The 22,572-nt window shown below is 36.8% G+C and overlaps 1 protein-coding gene and 1 long non-coding RNA gene across 7 annotated transcripts in view; one reads left to right on the forward strand and one right to left on the reverse strand.

Annotated features, from left to right (window-relative positions):
* LOC105665726 (DNA-directed RNA polymerases I, II, and III subunit RPABC3) overlaps window positions 1–22,572 on the reverse strand; it is a 72,404-nt gene that overhangs the window by 7,135 nt on the left and 42,697 nt on the right. The gene's annotated exons all lie outside the window — the stretch shown is intronic.
* LOC125385117 lies at window positions 1,733–4,409 on the forward strand. The gene is made up of 2 exons (XR_007224086.1): window positions 1,733–2,774; window positions 3,189–4,409. It is a non-coding gene; the product is annotated as an uncharacterized LOC125385117 (long non-coding RNA).

Genomic DNA, 22,572 nt, shown 5'->3' on the forward strand with positions numbered 1-22,572 from the left:
CTGTAATCTCATATTGGCTCGCTTCCGTTTAGCTCTCTCGTTCGTGCTCTCTCGTTTGCCCACGACTCTTTATCTTTATTCCCTTTCTATCTTTTGCTCTCATGTTGTTCGTCTCCTTCGTTGTTCTTTTCTACTTATACACCCGCGGTTTCCCTGAATTAACCCCTTTAACGCGCGTTGACATATATTTTCTTTTAAACGAGGGACTTCTTAAAAACTATCATGGCGTCGCTCGTGTCTGATGTTCGATTAACGCGCGTATTGAATCTTCCTATTTTCGTCAATTTATAAATACCAATTTAAATAGACACGAAGTAATAAATAACTGATACGGATTTAATTAATGTTCTTCTTTTAAAACGTTTATGTCTATTAATTTATGCGATTATATGAAGATACGAATTTTCTCAATTTTAAGCTTCGATTTTTAATCACGCGCACAATACGATGCGCGCGCAGACGATTCGATTATGTTGAGAACGTCAGATCACAAGGCGTCGTGTCACGCTTCCTCCTCGTTAATTTAACTCTCGACGGAAGTGTTTTCTGCTTCGCGGAAAGTGTGATTGAGCCTGACAGTGGAAAGAGAGAAACGCGTCAAGCCCGCGGGCAAATTGCTTTTCGACCGGCACCTGGACTACCTCTCTCGTAGGTTTTATTCCCGTCACGTTAAAGGACAATAGGAGAGGATGAAACAAAAGAACCGTCGTTTTCGCGTTACTAGTTTCAATGCTTCTAACACACCGCCAGCCTGGATTAATTAATTCTCATCGTGCAAACTAGCCCTTCGTTTTCATTTTTTCCCTCTCCTTCCTCTTTTTTATGACGGAAGAAACACTTTCCGACATTGTAGAAAATCTTTTATGTTTGCGCGCTAATCGATTTTTTTTCGGTATATATTTTTAGATAGAAGTTTTAATTAAAAATATTTGTAGTTATAATATCATGGAACAATTAATTTAGTTGATTCAATTAATTTCTAAATGATATCGATAGTCGAATATAAAAGTGTTTCACGATGAATCGTCTATGTAAGGGATGTCAGCTGATACCACTTTTCTCCGTTAAAAAGTCAAATGAGGAGAAGAGACGTCTCTAATAATAGCCTGTCCCCGGTGCCGCGACGCTCTGGCGGCGTCGGGGCGCACTCGTTATTTGCAGTTAATATAACACCTTTAAGCATGTAATTAAAATCGATGTTTCTTCTTTATGAACAACTTCCAACACGTTCTTAGCAATTCACACTAGCACGAAGGATAAACATTGAATGGATCACATTCGAATATTGCAATTTTTTAAATGAGCAACGAATGACGACGAAACTGATCTGTTGAGATTGTTTGTTCTATACGTACAGGTTACGTCACGTGACGTCATGCGAACGCGTAATATTAACCTCACGTGGGACAAACTATTTATTAGAATACGCGGCCTTTTTTATTCTTTTTAAATTATCTGGAGATTCGTATTTAGTTTATTATTTTTATTTTATGTGTACTAAATTCTTTATTTTTTTGTCACAGTAAAGAAATTAATTTTCTTACTTTAATATTTGTTATTCACTAATTTTCAAGGCTATTTAATGAATTACACATTTAAAAATGCGTTTACAGGTAATTTTAAAGGTTTACGTCACACACGATATTATTGATGTAACACACGATTAAAATGCTGACTTAAAGAAATACACGAAATCAGTCGATTATACAAGCTTCTTAAAAGTTCTTTAACGACACCGATGCTACCGAGAGGACAGTTACGTGATGATGCGTTTAAGAATGCAATAATGGCATAAGACGCGGACACATTATTACACAATCATGTTCGCGGCTTAGACCTTCGATAATATTGGCCGAACGTTAGTAGAACTTTGCGTGCCATTTTAATCACGAATACTCTTCCGCCAATTGTAACATACGTAAATAGATAATCCCTGGTATTACAAGAAAATTAGAAAAACGACAGTAGCTATGTAAAATTATCTACCTAGTACTACCTTATATATCGCTAACTCAACTATATGACTATATAAGGAAATTATCAATAGAATCTTAATAAATACATATTTAAACAATGTTGATATAAAAAGTTGAGAAAAAGCGATAAAAAATATTTCACGACAAAGTCAAAGATCATCACTAACTCGCAGAGTCCGCGATCTTTTACCGACAGAGCAATACAATTCTGATCCACAGCGTGCAGTCTAATTAACCTGTTGTACGTTACACAACGCGACGAACTGTGTGTGAATTCGATAAACGATTCGCAGAAAAAGCACTGAAAGGTTCGACGTTGATCGAACGCGCTACCACGTCAACATTATCGACAAAACAATTGTAATTTACATGCGTTACGCAATCATGTCCGAGAGCGCGGCTCGAAATATTCACTGTACGCTTGGAGACTACATTTCGATTAATAAACCGTCGAGTCGATTATTGTAGTTGACGATCTACCCCAGATTATATAATCGAAAGATGGACCGTGGAACGGTTAAAGATAAACCTGAGGCGCGCGAACCCGAGTCGAAAAACAAACGCAGCTTCTTGTGACACAGCACCGCGTCCGACCGAGGCACTGCTGCCAGTGGCAACTGCAACTCATGCTCCGTGCTCCACGGAATACAGTCGAGAGATCTTAAACGTTCGTTACACAATTACGACCTTGAAGACACACAGTAGCATGTTCAGGAATTTATCCGACGAAATCGATTCGGAATTCGAGATTCTCCGCGTTGCCGACCAGGCTTTGTGTATTTATACGAAGGCACGTATGTATGTATTTACGTGGCTATATTTCGAACGGTACTGTACTTGTGCACCGAGCCCGACACACATACGACAGCGACACCTCGGCGACGACTGGGAACGATATTTACACTCGAAACATCGAATCGACTGAAAGACGAGATCTTACGATCGTTTTCACGATATTGAGTAATCCTCGCAGATATGTACGTTCTTATGATTGATCATGATTAACCACCGGAAAGAACCACTCCGCTGTACTTATAGATTATCTAACAAAACAAATTACTGCAGAAAGACTCAAACACTGAATAAAGACGATGCGAAATGTAGGTGCATATGTACAAACCGATCGAAATATGCTTCTCTAAAACGATATAACCTCTCAATATGTCTCTTTGAAACGACCGATCCAATTAACGCAGATCCAATTTATTCCAGTCAAAGCGGGTACACGTGTATGCGTGACGATCAACCGTTACAACCTAACCAGAGAGGGGCAAAGCGAGATGATTGGCGGGGACCAGCCACACGAAAATTGATTTCAATCGATCAAGGTATACGACTCAGGTGTACAATAGGAAAACCAAACGATCGCGCGCGCGATTCTCCGCGAAAAACACACACGCACGCACGCACGCACACACACACACATACACACAGAGGAAGAGAGAATATATACGACACACGCGACGACTAGTTGACGACTAGAGTAGTAGTCATGATGCTGTAGTGAGCAGCCACAGTGAACTACGATATGTGACCGTAAGCCGTTGTGCAGCAGCAGCAGCAAGCAGAAACGGCGCTACATTCTCGTCTCTATCTCGACTGTTATACAATCCACACGCATATATCGGTTCCTTCTGCTTAGACCAGTGTTTCCGCAACCGATCTGTGAGGAGAACGATGTTTTTAGGCTCTGATGAAAGAACGTTAGAAACTACTGTATCGTTCCTTTGGTCTGCAGTTGATAGGGAAAATACAGAGAACAATAGTAGTTGCGACTGAGGTTTCAAAGATTTCATGGATTTGTGTAACACGAGTTAGAAAGCACGTTAGAAGGAGGAACAAACCAAAGCTAACATACTTTGCTAACCAAACCGCTATTTATAGCGATGGTGCGGATGGGCTGCTGGTGGGAAACTAAAATTCTATTAATAGAGTCATTCTTGTTGTTATTTGTGAAAGGTAGATTTTATCTGTTAAGAATTTGATTTTTACAGATGATTTTCTTAGAGTTTAATCTGACTATTTTTGGTTACAATTAAATTTTGTATTCTGCTGTGTTTTTTATTTTGTAATAAGGAGAAGAAGATGGGAAAACGTAAAAAGATGACAGAGTTGTATTTTTATTGGAGTAAGTGAATATTTTAGTTTGTAGAAGAGATTTTTTAAGAAAGGCAATTTAGGGAGCACTATAGCAGAAACCAGTGACTCAATGCGCGCGCCGAATCAGTCTCCCTTAATGTGTGTTAGCGACGTACGAAGATAGAAGACAAATGGAAGAAAACACGTAAAAAGCAATTGCTGCTGCTCTATCGTGCGTGCTGCCGTCGATTGAGGTGAATAGTGCCAAGGGACAAAGATTAATGACTCTATAATTATTTACTCCTTTTAAAACTTAGGAAGACTCTCTAACACGAGAATTGCTATAATTCAGTTGAGAACTATCAAAAAGAAAACTAAAAGTTTATTCTAAGGTTAAGCTTAAGAAAACTCAGATGACAAATGGTCTTTAGAAGTCTTGAAGAATAATTAATTCCCTAGTTAATTCTCTATAATTCCTAATCTATATTTCGCCTTGGAAAAAGGAAAAGATGTTAAAAACATTGATTCTACGAATCGTGCTTTGATCGAAACTCGATACAGATAAATCGGGAAAGCAAAAATCAAAACAGGAAACGAACGAAGAAGATGGAGGGCGGCAAGTAAACGAGGCGAACGCTCGTGAGAAAAATCCAGGGACGATCAACGTAGTTTTCAAGCGAGGTAAAAGCCACAGAGAGCAGTGGTGGTTGTAATTGGACCACTTTGCCGTTAAACGAGCTTAACGATCGATTCTGCCTTCCACTCTAATGACATAATGCAGAGAGGCGACGGAATGGATCTCCTGACCAGTGACGTTGTTTTAATGATGCGAGCGTCACCGGTTGATCCCGCGACGAATCATCCACTGACCTGTTCTACCGACTCTTCTATGGATATATATATATATATATATATATAAGTCACATACTGCATTCCAACTGAGAAAAGCGGATGAAGTATTCTTATTTAATTAATTTAATTAACACAGATTTAATCAACGCTTGCTACTATGCAAACTGGTATTATACAATTACCAGATTTCTCACTAGGGAACAAATAATTATATACATACATTGCTGGTTATGAGTAGTAGGACACCTGGGCTCTTTTGCACAATTGGACTAGTATTATTAGAGATATTATTAGAATAATATTATAGAGATAATATTATTAGAAATTGTTATAAATTATCAAGACTAATAAATTTTCTTACATATAATAACAATAGGTTTGATAATGAAAGTGTAACCTACAACTTTATTAGTTAATAAATTACTGTCCAACAGGGCTCTGCTTACGTTTACTACAAATAGAATATTTTCCACTTCTTTAATTTTCTAGTTACATATTTTGTTATGAATCTGTTACTTCATTCACACTATATATGTCTTATAATATGAACTACGATATGAGATAAAATTTAATGTAAACTTATATCGTAAGAAAATTTATAACTTTTCGATGAATGTAACCAACAATAGGTGTCCTAATACTTATGATCAGTAGTATACTTCAACCATTCACCTATGAAAAATCTCTTGCTCTCCATACAAATCAACCTCACTTTAAAAATACCATTACATCACATTAGATCACATAGAAGAACACATAAGGGCGACCCGACTATATGCACCAATTAACGAGCCCTTAAAAGAGTTACGAGCAACCACTATGTGTTACTAGTAAAACCGAACAAAGCCGATCGATTTTTGCTATCAAAGGAACTCTCTCTCTCTCTCTCACACACACACATACACACACATACACACACACACTCACTCATTCACTCACTCTATCTGTGTATGGAAGCACTGTGCATCGAACTGAAAGTGACTCGAATCGGTCGCGTTCGCGGGCGGGATCGGAAAAAAGTCCGCAGTCTGGGACATCGTGAGAAGAACTAGTCGCGACTAGGCCGACGGTATGACATTACGCTTGTAAAGGCGCCTTACGAGCAGTTGGCGGCAGACGTGTTACACAATGCTGGCCGAAAAAGCTGTGCCAAGCTGCGTGGCGCTGGGCCACGGCGTAAATGTGTGTCCACCTAACCTCGAAACCGGAGGAGAACAGAAAAGTGGCACACTCGATACACGACCACTCTACACACGCGCGCGCACACGCACACACAAACGTGTATATGACACACGTATATGTGTACGCATCAAGATAGCATATGATTGCGTTGCGTGTTAGGGTTGCGAAAAAGCCCAGGGTTATTTGGACCATTCAGATCGTCTAGGGGCGTTATCTTTTTTATTCGACGACCTTAACGCGTTAAGATGAGACCAGGGCCCTCTTGCATAACTAAGCTAATATTATTAGTAGACTGCGGATTTTTATGACAATGGTACATGAAAGTATTTGAATAATTGTCACAGGAGACTTTTATGACCTTATTATTTTCGTTATACGTTAACTTTTTCAAATTTCACGAGCACTGTAACAAGACACGAATAGCGTGATTATATTGGTTATATTTGAAACTTATCCGAAAGTGTATAATATATTTCTATATATTCGTTACAAATTATAATATATTTGTTACAAGTTGTTTTTACCTGAAATCTGTAACGTATCAGTCTACCAATATTACTGTAGCGGTTGGTAAATTATTGTGCAAGAGGATCCTAACCATCCCAAAAATGGGGTCCGCAATGACAAGATAGGTTAACTCTAATTCTCTCACTTGCTACTATAAATGCATCGATCATTGGAAATAACCTTTAGCAATATATAGATGGAATTAAAACGCGTTACGTATGGAATAACACGCCGAAATATTTGTATTGTTATATGATCGAATATATAGGGTGATAGGATAAAAATAAAGTATGATTGCTTAGCGAAATTCGCGCGGCAAGCACACATGAAGGTCGTCATCGATATTTTTTCAAGCATAACCGCGCGCTTAGGTGCTTTTTAGAGATAATTTTGTTGCGAAACTAGGCTATTACATAAGGTTTTGTAACGAAGTTTTCAATGATAATATAGATATTAAAGAGGTATTTAAATTGTAGATATGGCATGTTTACTTTAATAATGAATATTTAATAGATCATCCTGCATATAAGAATTGAGGGAATTTTAGAACTCGTACGTTATTTTAATCTTGAAAAAAGTAATTAAATTTAATACCGTTTCAAACTAAATGGTAAAAGACGACTAAATTAATATTATTTTAAATTTGAACTTTTTTTTTTATAAATGTTCAGATCTTTCCAACTACTTTACCAACCCGTAAATCGATCGTTCGATATTTTTTAAATTTCGTGACTCGATACGCTCGACCACAGCTTGTCATTGAATATTTAATGCATAGTCGTTAAAGTTCTCGATACAGTTTATGTATGTACTTGGAATCGTAAGTTAATGGCTGAATCGATATTAGATATTCGATTTTATTGGAAAAGAACACGTAATCTCTATCGAGTAACATTGTTCCCAATACTCTATCTGTCGGAAGTAGATTTAGTCGAATAGAAAAAATTCTATACCTATCTCGCGTAGAAGTTAATTTTCAATAACAGCGATTATGTCGGAGCCTTTGTATTATTGATAACTAAATTCCACTTTGTATGTGAATTCGTTTGAAAACTCTTGAATGTAATTATTCACAGATATGACCCGGAGGTAAACATATCTGTTTTAATTATTTATGTACGTAAATCGAATCCGATTCATTATCACGTATGATTAAATTACAGAAGGATGAAGTTTTATTGGTCTGTTTCGTTATCTTTCATACAGGTTGTTTCATTAACTTAAACATAACTGTACACTTGTATTACTGAAACGCTCTGTATATGGTCCTTTAGCTCTATTAATTTAATTCAAATCTATTTCACGATCGATCGGTTATTAACAGACTGAGAATAATTATATAAATTCGTATTTTTATAAGAAATATTCTACTTTGAATATTTCATTCCTATTACTATGTTGACACACGTTTTATACTTTTTTTTTATTATATATTATATTATCATATTATAATATATATTATATATATTATTTTTGTACTTTCTTATAAATGCATGAAAATCCGCAGTTTAGTGTTCAGCAAAGCTAATTACGATTACTAAAAAAATTCTCAACAAAAATATTCAAAAAAGAACAGAGGAGCAAATATTTCTCATTATTCTTCGCTTTAAAGCAACCGATATATTTCTACGGTTTTCCTTGAGCACGAACGAGATTGTTTCTGGAAACGTATTTCGCATCCACTTCACTATCCTACATGTTTCTTGGAATTTTGTGTTTTAAAATATCACTAGAATTCTTTTTGTAAACAATAACTAATGCCATTCTTTTCACCATTACTCTAAAAACGATATCTTTAATTATAAATATGGGTCTTGTGTGATATATATTTAGGTTATGTCATGTTCTTATATTACGTTAGAAGGCGAATTCAGTAATAACGTTACCATTGTATTTATCTGATTCTGTAATAATATAATTTGTTTTTGAATGATGCTTCTATGTAGAAACAAATTATATTATTGTAGTATCAGATACATTTAATTGTTACAATTGTATCATTGAGATCGCCTATCAGGCAATTTAAGAATCTGATAAGAAAGGTATATAGTGTCATTCAGAGGATACAAAATGACTCTTGTCTTTTACGAAAAATGATACATTCAACGCTTTTTTTTACATCAGTAAATTTTTCATTTGATAATAATGAGCTTTTGTTCGAAATATTTTTGTTAACCTGTTCGAACTGTTTAAACTCTTATCGACCACGTATAGCGAATATCTACGTATATTTAATGTAAATAGATCTATAATGATATAAATATAAATATATTCATATCAATATAAAATAAAATACACGAAATATAATTCAAACTAACTTAAGCACGAAAGATCCAAGTTTAAACAGCAAGGGTTAATTTCTTCTATTTAACGTTTCAAGACGACAGAAGAAAGAGTTCGAGTTCGATCGGTCCCGTGACGACGCGTTCCATTTCCTTTTTCACGCCTCGAAGGAGTAGCCCCGTTTTGCTGCAACGGATATCCGGGGGTTACGCGGATGAATATAGGTCAGCCCATCGGGAATCCGATCGATTCTCAAGGTGGATGTGACTATCGAATACGTTGAACAAACGGCGTTGCTTTTAGTAGTTTCCGTGAGCGACCTTCGCGTGAAATATAATTAGCGCTAATTATTGAATGCGCGCGGCGCACCACCGTCCCTGAATTTCCATCGATCCTGGACGAGCGAAGAGAGAGAGAAAGAGAGAGGAGAAAGAAGAGAGAGTAAAGCCACCACACGCGCCACCTGCTATTCGCACACGTGTGCTTTTACTTTTATCGACGTCCACCATATACAGGACGATTCATTTGTTGCTACGGGTCTAAATAAAAGAATCAATCCGAATCTATTTTCTAGATGAGACCGATTTTCTGTTTAACCACTTTTTTAAAATTGATAATACAACATAAGAAAGATTGATATTTCTCGTTGTCGGCTAAGTTATAACATGTGTTATGCTATCGGTGAAATTATCGTGAGATAAGTAGTAAGTGGAAATACGTAGTTTCGAGTAATAAATTTGAATAATTAAGATATGCCCGATTAGAGCCACGAAATATAAGTATAGCTTTGTGATAACTCATAAAATTATATTGTATGTATACACGTATGGATTTAAGATATTCGTTAAATGTCCATAATGTATTCTATAGCGCATATCAGTAACTGAATATAATATTCTTGTATCACTTATCTACAACGAATTGGTATGTTATGGTTATTAAAAAGTATGTATCATAATTACTAAAGATAAAAGACTCAAATCTAAAAACAGTTAGGTAAATGTAGAAAGAATAATATCAGTATAAAAGTAGATGTTACGACTGTCATGTTGAATAGAAGAAGGAACAATGGCCTTGAACAGCCGATTGATTTTGAGCAAAGGATATAGGACAAAATAAGAGAAGGATATCGCACAAATATAAGCCATTCGAATTTTATCCTTCAAATTTCAATAAATGAAAAAAAAGTGATCGGAGCGATTGTTCACGGAATGATAAATTGGATTAGAACTATTATTCTGTAACTCTGAACTCATTATCTCCGAAAGTGTACTCCGCTGATAATGGAACGCCCTGTATGGCTCACCCTTTTGATCAAAAGCAGCTACTATCGATCGCTAATTAGCAATTATGAATGGAGTTCTCATGCTCGAGGCGATGACGATGATGCAAGGACGCAGTCGTAATTGTTTTTTTTTTTTTTTGACATTTTTACGATTACGTGAAACTTGAAAAGATTCATTGACGAACGAGATTTTGTAGCGCACAATTAATGCAGTTATTAACAAGAAATATCACTTAGAAAGTAAGCATTAAATACGTAGAATATAAATCGTGTGTATTAATTATGCGTTTATAAAACATAAACTATCCTATTTTTATGCTACTGGACAGATATGCGTAGCCAATTACGCTAATTAGTATGTATACTAGTTATTCAAGTATTCAAACAAGTAGATGCAATGTTATCGGCTGATAGACTGTAGTGGACATAAGAATCCAGGAGAGAAGTTATTTCAGCCGTACGGAGTGGTATAAATTACAATTACATATGTAAATCTAAAGCTATATATTTAACTTGGCACATATGTCATATGTATTAGGCGTGACGTCAGCTGGGTACAGTTGGTCGTTCGTCGATAATTACCTGCGTAATCGGTGTTGTTCGAATACCACTTACGATTAAAAAAGATCAAGCAAGGCTGCCATTTCGAATCATCATATACAATATATACGAATTTTTAATCTAAGAATAATCTTTCTCTGTTACAAAATGCTTATTACTCAATAACGCGAAAAATTAAATGATCCAAGAGACAAAATTAAGAAACGGAGAGAAGTAATGCGACCTTAAGATCGTAAGGACGAAAGAGGAGAAGTGAAGGGGACGCAAAACGTACCTTGCCAAGTGTCGAGACAGAGGTAGAATCAAATATGCAAAAAGAAAAAGAAAGGAGGAGGGGGAAAATGAGATAAAGAAGAAACAGCAGCCTCCCTTGCCAGGTGGATGGAACCTGGGGCTGACTTAATCTTAGAACACCTCCTCCACTGCCAACAAACAGACTGCGTTCTCACCACCACTACCCGCTGTATGTTCACACTTTCGTCATCGTTGCTGGTTAGTGGCGCAGCGCGGTTCGGCGACGGGACACACGGGACACACCAGTCACGATGACCACAACGACGCCGAGGCACACGCAACACACCGCGGCTACGACGACAACCGGACTAAAGGGAGATGCACACGCAACGTAACGCGAAAACTGACACGCTATCGCGACACGAACTCGCTCTCTCGCGACACCATCGTGATATGACAACGACAACGATCGACACACCACCGTTCGGAATAATACGTCTACGATACACTGCACGACACCAATATCAGTTAAGAAATACGCATAATAAGTCAAGAGAATAGAGAACGCGTAAATCAAATTGAAACGAGATAGACAGTACGGTCAACTAAAAGAAATAAAATGACAATAACGAAAATAAAATTGGAAACAATAAGGAATCGAACGAACGAAGAATAGCAAGGAAGTAAAGGAAAATCCGTCGTTCCACAGGCTGAATCTGATCGCAATGTAAACGCGCCTTCAAGTATCTCGCGCGCGCGGTCAGCTTCTCTCGTTGTCTCGTAAAACAACAACGTATCGCGCGAGGAAAGCGCACCTGCGCGCTCCTGCGTCGTTTTCTCGGTCGTGGCCCGTTTGTCCCTGTCGCGCCACCTCCCCTCCTGTCCCTCCCAGCCCGCTAACCCGCTCTTTCTTTATCCTTCGCTCTTCTCCACGAGCACCCAGACCTACTCTCTCACTCTCATTTACCTCCTCCAACACGCTCTCGAACGCTCTACAACTCGCCTGTAGTTGACTGGAGAGGGAGTCACTAGGAGGCACCTTCTCTACCTCTTCTTTCTCATTCCCCTCTACACCCGCGCGCTCACGTCGCCTTCCCCGCACAACATCCACCGTCGACCCTGTAACACCACCCACCCACCCAATACCCAGTATGCATCGTCGAGAGTCGATTACCATCGAGAGAGAGAGAACCGGGGACGGTCCCTTCCACTCTCGGCACAGCCGCGCAGTGACAGACACCAATATGGCCGCCACTGTCGACTAAATTCAACGCGGCGCGCGCGCTCGTTCCGTGATTATGTAAGTCCTCAATGATTAGGAATTTTCGACGTACGTGCAATAGTGGATGACTCGTACGCGTTGCCTTCTCTGGAGTACTCTGGCTTTACATGCAAAACAATTTGGTCAGCAGATTTGGAAATTGAGTCTTTTTGCAGGATTAAAAGTAATTTTACTACAGGGGTAGGGAAAGTTGAGATGGATTAAAGTGTATTAATTTAAATTTTAGAATTTTGCTGTCAGAGTTTCTAATGATTAATAATTATTTGGCGATATGATATAGGATTTCAATTATTTTAGAATGTAATTATGCAATTTTTATTATTTCAATGTACATAATTTAGATTTGAATCTGATACTGAGACGTCATTATCTTCACCACGACTAAATATCACATTTTTCTTATCTTTAACGCGATTTAATTTAAACCACGTTTTTAGTTATATATTTAATTATATACATTATATAATAATTTTAGCAAAGCCATTTGTAGCGTCTCATTCTAGTTGCCTTATCATTGTATCATTGATACATACCAAAGTTATCGTATTATTGTAACTTTCATTTTTCTTGTTAAAAAATAAGATTCATCTTATTAATTGTAGAATTGAATCGGATACAATACAATCAATAAGGGTACAAAAAAGAGAAGAGGAACAAAGGAGAAAAACGAAGGATAGGAAACATTAACAATGTATACAGAGGTTCTAAATTAATATCCTCGTTAGGTATTAATTTGCTGCTAGTCAACGAACTTCGATTTAATCCACAAAGGGCGAATCGAAATTACACACATAAATCATAGGTTTTCGAATACATCCATGTTGTTTTGTACGGTACAAAGACTCTGGTGAGCTCGTATGTCGCAAGTCCAAAATTAGACACTGCCAATCACCGTGCGCAATCTATATTATCGGGACAATCGATTGCCTTCGACGCGTGTTGTCGAAGCCAGCCATACTGTGATATTAATAGGTTGATTAGGAAGGACCAACGCAAAGCGATTGCCACAGGAGAGAGGTCGGATGCCAGGGAGTTTAATACGATTCGGCGATGCATAAGGAGTCTCACGTTATTACCGATTACATAAGATGATCATCGATTATACGGAGAAACGCGTAAACTGGTGATTATTCCGTTCCACGCTCTACCGAAACTTCAGTTCCAGTTTGGATTTGTAAAAGCGAGCATTGTTTTATAGGCAGCGCAGTCGATTCGAATTTTGGCTCGGAGACAAGTTTGAATTGCGCAGTTGGCTTTCGTTAATAGGTGCTCAGGTTCAAAATTAACATTAAGAAGAATTAAGTTATATGTACTAGTACAACTAACTAGAAAGCGTTTCGAATATTCAAAATATATAAATAACGTTAAAGAATTATACAGACTAATATCAATTGAGTTAAGTTAGCATAATAGCTAAGCTAATGTTCATTTCTCATAAAACATCGTGGCTTTATCACTATTTTATATTTTTTAATCTACCGGATTATCCTTGTCTTCGACTATTTCATATTAAAACACTCCCTTTTAACCTCTAATAACTAAAAACATACAATATATAACATAACATAACAAAAGACCTAAGTTATTAAACCCATTAAAAAGGAATTCAAGATGGCTATCAAACTAGTCACCGTCCTCGTACACAAGTCCAAGCATGCGCAGTTATGTCTGAACCAGTCGAATTCCAATTGGATTATAATTCAAGACCACGATTGAGATCGACGGAACCGTGCAATAACAGTTTGATTGTCAATTAGTGGAGACAAGAGGACGGTTTACGCTAGTATGAATGTAGAGTGAGGCTTGGTAAACAATAATAAAATTATCCCCAGGGCCTCGAGACGCTGGAGGGGGTAGAAAAAAGGATGAATCTAAAAAAATCGCAAAGCTGGGAGAGACCGCAATGCGTCTCGAAGGCCGCGTCGCCCTGTCTGACCACGAATCGAACTTTTCTACTTAGAAATCGGGCGAGCCGGAGATGCACGAAGGGGCACGAGTCGAGTCGAAGCAACACGTGGCCCCGGGAATACGGGAATGATCGACGTCGCCGCTGTCGCACAGACTCGATTATTCTAGCTACGAAAGTCCGGAACTGTTACACGCTCGGCGTCTCAATGTCATGGCTTCAGCAGGCACGATAAACGCGCCCGAGCGTGGAGGGATCGACGTAGGAAGGAGAGAGGGAAACAAGGAAAAAAAAACAATAACATGCAACAGAGAAATATGCACCGCGAAAAAGCAAACAAAGTAGAGGGAAGAAGACATCGTAGTGCGCAACGAAATACAATGAAACCGAAACAAATATGCATCGTCGGTTGTTCGTTTACAGAGTTAAGAGCTAAGATGGTGGGGGAAACACGAAGTTGGAACCAATGGCGTCACACCACCGGTGATATCCAATCGACAGAGGCAATTTTATAGGACTTGAAATTTCGCGATCAATTTAAATGACCCATATTCCGAACGTGCACCATTGCGTTGTCTAACGGGTGTCGGAATTGTTTGGATAACGTTCTATTTGCGACGAGGTTGAATCATCATGTTTTTCAAGAGATATGGGGAATGATAATAGAGGCTACAAAAAGTATTTGGAGATATCCATATTTACTAATGGAAGATGTTTTCTTTTTTATCAGGTTCCATGTTTCACTTTTATGATATGAAACTTTATAATCATATGAAACTAATACTAAAAAATAAGAAATTTAATATACTTAATACCTAATTAATTACTATGGAAATGGCATAATAAATAAAATGTGATTCAAATGTAGATACTGTACATCGTTCGTGATACTATCATTTATGAAATTCTATATTTTATTTATCACAAATTTACTTAATTTCGATTCTAATTCAGTTTTATCGTTCGAGGAACATTTCCGTGCAATTTTGGACACACTTTGAGCAGAGAATATGCGCGAGAGTAACTCAGCATTCTCTCGAGTACAACAGACAGGTCGAGTAATTGGATCGAGCGGCCGGGCTGCGATTGGCAGCCGACTAACAGGCCTGTTTCAACCCCCATCCAGGAAGTGGCAAGGGCTTGAGAGAGATCCTATAATGCTTTGCTTAACTTGACCTTAATTTCACGAGATACAATCTGATTGCCGTTTATGAGTTCTTGGAAATTGTAGGACACACATATTGCTTTTACGGGCAGGGAAAAATAGATCGCCCCCATATTCTTTCCATCAGGTATCTTTTACTATTACTGCAAGATCTTTAAAGAATATTCCTACATCGTAAAACGTACATTGAAGAACAATTTTATCTCAGTCACGTGAACGTATAAAAAATTGTATGCGTATCTTTCCTCTTTTATAGGGTCAAAGAATGTACAGGTAAAAGAGACGTATTAAAAATATCCGTGCATACTCGAATTGAATGTAAAGGGTAGAAGTGAAAAATTAACTACAAAATTTTCCCCAGTTGTTCTACACTTTCCGCGAAAGTTTATTATCAAAACGAGACAATTATAATAAAGTGTAAATTTGTGTCCATTTATAGACAATTATGGTACGAATTCGCAGAATGCATATAATCTTTAAAAATATATAAAATACCCAAAGCTCCATAAAAATATTAGCAATTACAATAATTGCGAATAAATTGTACTACGAAAATATTGTAACAACAACAACAATAATAATATAAATAATAATAATAGAAACAGAACCAAAAGTAAAAATTTATTTCTTTAAACTTATACTGATTATTTATATTTCAAAAAATATACCACAAAGGCTTTATCACAGCATTTTCTTGGTCTTTCGCTATTTTTCTTTAGAGGTTTCTTATTCATTTCTTTTTCATAAATAATTTCGTTCATCTGCTCTTCGATTTTTATCACGATCACGTTACAATGAAGAAGAACGACGACAGTGATTCCTTCTCTATCGCATTCCTGCCTCCTTCCTTTTGTAATTTCGTCCGAAAGTGACGAAGAGAGGACACACAGGGGTGGAATAGTACCTTCCAGACAATAGCAGAATGGAAGACTTCGGTCCCTCGAACGTTTCCGCTTTCAAGTCTCGACTTTCAACCCTCTTGTATCTTCTCTCAACGAAACATCCTGTTTCTTCCCATTCAAGTTTATTCAATATCCAAGGGAAATCTTCCTTTTTCCTCATCTCTTATCTCGATATATTTATTCGAAGAAAAGTAGATTGGATCTCGACAAAATGTATTTAAGTATTCTTCCTTTCCTGTTACACCCACTAAATTGGATTCGCCAAGATGAAGATAAAAAGTGTTTATAAAAGAAGTTCGTTAGGAAGTCTTTATGTTGAGGTATACAGAAGAGGGAAAAAGATTATTTATGTAAATTTCTGAAGTATCAGATTTAGGGAGTCTTTAAGAAAAGACTGTCGAAAGTTTATTGAATTTAACTTCCTTCATTTATAATAATTTGAATCAGTTAGTAAGAAAGAAGTACAGGACGTCGTATTAAAAGCATATTCGAAGAAAGGAAATTGCCTGTGTAAATATCTGAAATATCAGAATTAGTGTATTTTTAAGAAAATTCTGCTGAAACCTTCTTAAATTTAATTTCCTTCGCTTGTAATGGTTTTATAGAAGGCACTGGAGTTCAGATGGAAGAAGCGAAGAAATTATCTACTAAATGTAGAGGAAGATCCTTCATATAAAAGTTTGAAATATCAGAACTGAAGAAACTTCAACAAAAATTCTGTTGAAGGTTTTTTTAAATTTAATTTTCTTCGGTTATAATTATTTCCAAGGAAGTATTGGGGTTTAGAAGGAAGAAACGAAGACATTCTCTGGTATCGATCAACTGATAATCAGCTTTTGTTTCTTGCGCGCAGCAGGGATGTCTTTATATCAACAAGGTTTAACCTTCGAGCATATTAAGGGCATCATAGTTTGCTCAGTAGCAAATAGGGCCAAGGACATCTCGTCCGGTTATGAACTGCTCGCTTGAATAATTGATAAAATATCGACAAAATTGCTCGCGACTTATCAGCAGCGTTACCGTTTTCCATTCGGGCTAACCGTTAATCTCCCATCATCCTTCAATATCGGTTATTCTTTCTAGTAAATGTAGAACACGAATATTCAACGTCCGTTTAAGAGGTAGAAAAATGAATATGCAAGATACATTTACAAAAAACTCATAAATTTTTACGAACCTTCTCCTCAAGTTGGAAAATTGATAAAAAACTAAACATTTTTTACATAACCTCTTTTTTGTAATTGGAACTTTGTCAAACAAACCTATAAGACTAAGAGATCTTCGCTCGTTCTTTACATTTCTTTTGAAATACAAGTATCTTTGCAATGTCACAAGTCTTGTAATTAATATTTAATACAAACTGAAAGGATTTTTCTGTTTCTAATCCTACCTATTTTAAAATAAATCTATTGCTTGCTTCGTATCATATTTCGTTTCATGCTTCATATTTTTACAGCTACAATCAAAATAAAAGGAAAGTAGAGATTTGTTTCGTCTATTAAACATCATAGCAAATATGTATGCTTTGCTTTAGATATTTTATACATTTTTGTACATTACCATCCTTAAATTTTCTACAATTGTACAGATTCTTGTAACATAACATAAAACACTAAATAAAATAAAATTTGTTATATTTCTCCAATATAGCCAGTAAGTATCCTAATATTTATAGCCATCGGTGTACATTACTTTCGAAGCAAGTAATCTAACCGATACATTTTTCCTTTGCATAAGTTATTTCTCCATCTTTAAACCACGTAACCTATTTCTTGATGGGCAAGTATCAACTACTCTTACGTGGGTGGTTTCTGAAAAGGCTGCGGACGATACGAAGGAAGGAAAGTACGACAGGCGCAACAAGGTGAATTCTACTCTACCCCATATCCTGAGAGAGAGATAGAGATAGATAGATAGATAGAGAGAGAGAAAGAGAGAGAAGTGAGGAATTCATGCACGAGCGGGCGTCAGGGGTTGACCTAATTCCACTTCGTAGGTTGGCCTCTGACTGTCTGACCTTTCCCCAGGAGAGTTCCTGGCGAGGGTACACGCGTACGAGCCTGTGAACCAGCTACAAATCGTTCCAGGGACAGAGAGCCACGGCGGACACGTGTACGGCCTCCATAAGCAAGAGAAACATGCGCAATATGGGGAGAACGCGTAGTACGACAGTACGTAGAATACGCATGGAACAGAAATCGGAAAATAAAATCAATAATGGTAACGTGGGAAAGTGAAACAGAGAGAGAAAGTTTGGAGACTTTGATTCTGTAAGTTAAGTATTATTTGTTAGTTGAAGGATAATTAGTACAAAATGAGGGCATAAATGAGAGTCGGGAAGAAGAAGAAAATAGAGAGGAAAAGTGACTGCAAAGTTTGATTATATTTTTAATTATAACAGCGAGTCGAGGTGTAATAGTTAAAAAATTGGAGAACAAGGGAAGTAAATGAAAGTCAAGAAGAAGAAGAAAACAGAGAGGAAAAATGACTACAAAGTTTAATTATTTTTAACCTTAATCGCGAATGAAAGCGTGAGAGCGCAGAAATTGGAAGGCAAGTTGTAAGACGGAAAAATGAATCAGAGAAGTTAGATTTAATCATTTAATGAAGCTGACTGAGGTTACTGAAGAAAACCGGATTACCGTTTATTGATAAATCTTTCGTGCTTATTCTGTGGCGCAGGCTAAGTAGATTTGTCCGATCAGGGTCAGACTCAACAAGTAGTCGAGTTGCTATGTGCGACTATCCGCGGCCATACTGCCATACTTTTTAAAAAAGGAGGAACAGATTAAATTTTCCTGAATTTCAAACAAACTAAATTTGAACTCCATAAACAGACTGCGGATTTTTATACATTTATGGAAATTTATGGAACGCGAATAAATACAAAATAGAAGAAGTTTTTGCGCAGAAATACACATACGTATAAAATATATATATATATAAAAATAGAGCACTAGTTATAATATTTAATAACTGAAACAAATCTCTACTTCAGTTCTATCTTAACTCGAAAGTTGCGTTTTCGCACGATCTTCTCTTCCCCTCGCCTCATGCAATTCATAACGTAATCTAAGAAAAACGGTATCCAATACACCATTGGCGAAAGCTTAATGATAAATCAAATTATAAAGCCATGAAACAAACACGACGAAACTTTCACAAGAAGAAAATTGATAGAAAAAAAAGTGTAACGAGAAACGGGGCTGGGATTATGCGGTATCCAGAGAGGCCGGCGAATTTGCGTAGGTGTACACAAGCGCCATAGATAGTGGAGGTTCGCCAGGCAAGTGCGGAACGACCGTGAGGGGATAAGCGAAACTGGGTCACCCCTGGGAACCGGAGAGCCTGGGGCTCGTGTCCGGGAACACGACTGGCCACAGAGAGGAAAAGAGAGAAGATAAAGATGATAGTGCATGTGTGCGTGTACCTGGTGAATATATCGGCTTTGGAACGGAAGTCGGCGCACGCATTATTTACAAAAAGGAACCTGCTCGCTGGAAAATTGTGATATCGTGGGCTCGATTCGTGAATTATGCATTACGCGCCGCTAGCTTATCAATGCATGAAAGAACTCTCTGAACTCTGAAAGCGCTGAACGAATGTGCTATTATACTGTCTAGGAATTGGATGAATCGAGTGAAAACGTGGAGGTATGAATTCGTCGTAAATCGCGGCAATAAATAATATAACGTTGCTCTCGGATGCTGTTCTGTTGGGAATGAATAGAGGATATAATTCAGAATGATAAAGGTCATAAGGCGGGTTGATGAAACATAAGGAACATACGGGGGGTGCAGGAAGCAAGGATACATTTCTCTTGGTGCCAATTTGTTGGAGCTGGCTTAAAATAATTCATGGTATTACTGGGAAGATATTAGATATGGAAGATTGTCTTCTTTTTCGTCTACGTTGGTTGTATGTAGAATAAGGGGAATGATAAGAGAATATAGTCTTCATAAGTAATAGATAATAGTAATCGTGCGAAAGCTTGTCTCAGTTTGATCAATAAAGTGAATGTAATGTAAAAAGAGTTTTAGTATGAAAGAGTAAAAGATATTAAAATATATATTTGGTGTATGGACTGTGGATGTTCCTACGATTTTGGAAAATTTAGAACTGTACAGATATACAAAATATTTATAAATATTATATAAATTATATAATATCTAAAGTAAAGTAATTTAATCTTATTTAGCATAAATTAATTTAATAGGTTTAACAAAAAGATATGATGTATTTAAATTGAACTAATTTCTTCCAAATAATTTTGTCCACCGTGTACGTATAATATATAGTTAAGGTAAAGTCATTTTGACAGAACAATACACATAGGGAATTTATGTTTCGAAGATACAAGACGCGTTTCATTCTTAAGCAAAGACAAACGATCTACTTGGCCAACAATGGTCATGTACCATCATTGCCTGTGCGAAAATATTAGGAGAAAGAGCAAATAACATCCGCTATCTTGACGTATGAACGTATCTATGGAAACATATGAATCACTGTGCGTATTTGCATATTCAAAGAGAGGAAGAGATTTGAGAGGCGCCGATATCATCGGCGACAGTTGACCTAGATCGTTTGAACGAAAAACAGGCGGGTCGATTATATCGAAATAATAATTCTGCCTTGGACCAGACCATTCTCGTTTGATACTATGACCAGGCAGCACAAGAGAAAATCTACCTGCTTTTAAGTTATCAATTTTATATTGGTCAATTGTAGAAAGTTAATTCGACTTTTGTTAAATTTTGTAATTAAGTCGTAAAAGTAGGTTACATATCTAGGAAACATGTAGCAATGTATATTTTTCGAATTATCACAAAATTAAAAATTATCACGATTTAGAAGACCCAAAAGACTTCTACTTGCCAATTAACTTGAATGTTTGCATAAAAGTTTGTAAAGAATTTTCCATTCAAGATACCGATACCAATTCTTTATATTCAGAGGACGCTTAACATTTTGCAACGTTATTTATGAGAAGACTACGTGGATATACTGATACACAAAGCATCTCACAATTCTTGATATTTCGTAAATTATCACGAAAGTAAAAATAGCCAAGATCTAATGAATCTCACCTTAGTAATTAACTTAAGTGTTTACGTAAATGTTTTAGAATAATCTACTATTCTTTCCGTCAATTACAAGGAATCTAATACCTTGTAACAGAGTTTATGGTGAGTTTAGGTGGATGTATTCATCCATGGTGGAATTAGAGGGTCTAACGAGATATATGGAACTGCAGCGATGCAGCTAGAATCGTACTGCTCGGAATACGTGGATTAATGTAACATAATCGAATAACTGGAACCACTGAGTCCCCTTCTGCGCTCACGACGTGACGTCAACGAGTAACTCCAACTTGTACGTGACTGTTTCTCTGTATTTATCACTCTGTAGCTGTAAAATAATTCTCAACACACCGTTGAGAGTTTCCTAAATGAGACAATAACATTAACAACGGGACCGAGCGACTGGTCCAAGTTTCAGACCGACCGAATTTACGAATACCGCGAATTTAGAACGAAAAATGATAGGTCGAGGGTCAGAAAGGACATATAAAGTGAGATAAATTGTGCTTGAAAGGAGAAATTTTGAAAGGAAATTGAAGTAAGAAATGATAGTGTCATTGGAGTGAATTTAGTAGGAATTCGTGTCCTATTTGTCATTGCTTGATATTGTTTTATGGCAATATTAAAATAATAATGTATGATAGGTCAACAATTTTGACGAATATCTTTTTGTTATACAAATAAAAGAACATTCCTGGGAATGTATGTTAAATAAGAACGTGTGTTTCGTACACGGTAGTTGTGAAAAATTGTACAAGCTAAAAGTGTGATCAGCTGTTGTTAAATAGTCGGGACAGGATTGCATAATGCCTGCATTACGTGACGGTGCATTCCCTTCCTCCTTCCGCTCTTCCGGATAGTCTATATACAATGAGTACATAGAGCCTCTAAAGTACAAGGCTACGAGCTGACCAGTGACGTACGTCATACTGGCACGTTGTAGGCACCTCTATTTTCATCGTTTTAACAGTGTTTTAAATGCAAAATAACCATTGACCAAAAGTTTCAAACCTTGCAACACCTAACTTCCTTAAAAAATAAATAATATATAATGAAGCATTATTCAGGAATAATAATTTTACCATTAATTATCTCCTTTATATTTTAATCATTTCCCAAAAAAGCTTTTTCATTAAATTTCACTGACTTTTCATTATTTCTCTAAAATTAGGACTCCGCCTTTAGAGATGATTGCATCCTTTCTTATTATTCTACTAAATTTAAGATTTGATTATTAGAAATTGTTGCATCCTACTTCCATTATTCCACTAAAT

This window comes from Bombus terrestris, chromosome 5 (assembly GCF_910591885.1).
Source record: "Bombus terrestris chromosome 5, iyBomTerr1.2, whole genome shotgun sequence".
Taxonomy (NCBI): Eukaryota; Metazoa; Arthropoda; class Insecta; order Hymenoptera; family Apidae; genus Bombus; species Bombus terrestris.